The sequence below is a fragment of the Pteropus alecto genome, unplaced genomic scaffold (genome assembly GCF_000325575.1).
Source record: "Pteropus alecto unplaced genomic scaffold, ASM32557v1 scaffold24, whole genome shotgun sequence".
NCBI classification, from domain to species: domain Eukaryota; kingdom Metazoa; phylum Chordata; class Mammalia; order Chiroptera; family Pteropodidae; genus Pteropus; species Pteropus alecto.
Genome location: NW_006439192.1, coordinates 16,339,022 through 16,340,952, shown reverse-complemented (window position 1 = coordinate 16,340,952; position 1,931 = coordinate 16,339,022). Strand labels below are relative to the sequence as shown.

Here is a 1,931-nt window from a genome sequence, read left to right as displayed (position 1 = left end):
AAGAGAAAGGGAAATACATTTGCTTTATTACTGACTCTGAAGTCACTAGTATCCCTGAATATGCCACATTTTAGTTCATCTTGTCTTTACCCAGAATGCTTACTCAGCTAGAAATGTCTCATCTCTACATGCAAATACAGAACCTCTACTCCACGCTCAAGAGCATCCAAATGGACTTGACTGATCTCTCCAGGCAATAAAGCACTCCTTCCTCTAAGTTCCCATACTGCCATGACATATGTATCATAAGGCTGCAATAAATATTGTCTATGGTAGATTCAAAGCTTATTTCAAACAAGGATCTTTTCCTATTTATATTGGTATCCATATTAGCTAGAACAGTGTTTGTCAATAAAAATTTAGTGAATGGATGAATGAAGTCATGCAAGCAAAGTAGCAAAAGAGATGAGTCTGAAAGTAATATCCATTACTACAATAGGTGTCACTCTGTAAACTTTCTAGTCTCAGTACCTTCATCTGGCAAAAGACAACAGGCATAGTTCAACAGACGAGAATCAAGGTAATTTTCGTAGTTAAGACAGATTTAATATTAAGAAAAGTAATTAAAATATTATTGTTAGTATTAATAAAATAACATAACAGTTACCATTTATTGTCTGCTACTCTGCTAAATATTGCATATATTTTACCTTCTTTCCCAGCTTTTGCGATGGGAATGAGGGATCTGTACTGAATGTATATGCCAGAACACTACACAGCAGGGCCTTTATTCTTCCCTTCCCCGTCTTCCCAAATCACTGTCCTGCTAATCATCCCACTCCAAACATTGACACTCCTCTTGAGAAGGAAGTTTTACTGCAATTTTTTTCTCCCTTTCGTCTGAATCTAGTTTGTAAGAAAGATGGGAGTGCAGCAGTTTGTATAATTGTTAGAATGAAATTCATTTCAAATTACTCCTCATCCACAAGTACATTAGGAAAAGATAAAAAGCAAAGCAGAGGGAGGAAGAAGTGCAGTTATCAATGATGATTCATTTCAGTATGATATTGAGTATTGGCTTATCTTTTGCTCTTCCGTAAATTACATTTGTGAAAGCTGAGAATCTTGTTACATTTTAGTTATTATATAAGCATGTCTTCTATAAGTTAATGAGAATGACATAAAAGGAATAATAAATCTCTTTCTCAATGAAAATAGTTATACATATGTCAGCAGATGTAGTATTTCAAGTGATTAAGTGATGTTTTCATTTTAAAATAATATTCAAATTTTAGTTAATTTTTACAAGGTCACTGAAGAAACTTATATTCTATAATAGTTAATATTAAATTGCAAAATAACCCCATAGCACATAAAGGTGGGAAAATTTATTTCACGTTAATGTAGGAAATACATTTTTAATGGAGCTCTCACATTCTTCCATAAAAATCCATTAATTATGTATTACCAAAAAATAAACCCCAACAAAATATCTTTGGTTAATCTAAAAATTGATACTTTTATCTTCAAATACTACTGAGAATATTTGAACTGTGCACAGCATTATTTGTAGCTCATATGTACACTCACTCCACTGAAGATTTACGATTTAAGAATTTTTTGTTTTAAAAATATATCTCACATCTATAGCCATGCTACTCTGAACAAGTCCAATCCCGTCTGATCTCAGAAGCTAAGCAGGGTCAGGCCTGGTTGGTACTTTGATGGGAGACCACCTAGGAAGACCAGGTGCTATAAGCGTAAAAAATAAAAAATAAGGAATTGTAATCTGACAAGGTCCTTACAATCTGTGTGGCTTAAAGCAAGCAACACAGACACACACACACACAGACACACACACACACACAGACACAGATATATATACACACACACACATACACACACACACAATTTCAGGTTAATTTATTTAAAATTTGATTTGAAGCCATCAACTAAATCATTATATACATGAAAACTGTAACATGATTTCA

General features: G+C 33.4%; 1 pseudogene; it reads left to right on the top strand.

The window, feature by feature from the left end:
* Positions 1 to 1,582: 1,582 nt before the first annotated feature.
* On the top strand, positions 1,583 to 1,701 carry LOC112483432 (annotated as a pseudogene).
* The last annotated feature ends 230 nt before the right edge of the window (positions 1,702 to 1,931 follow it).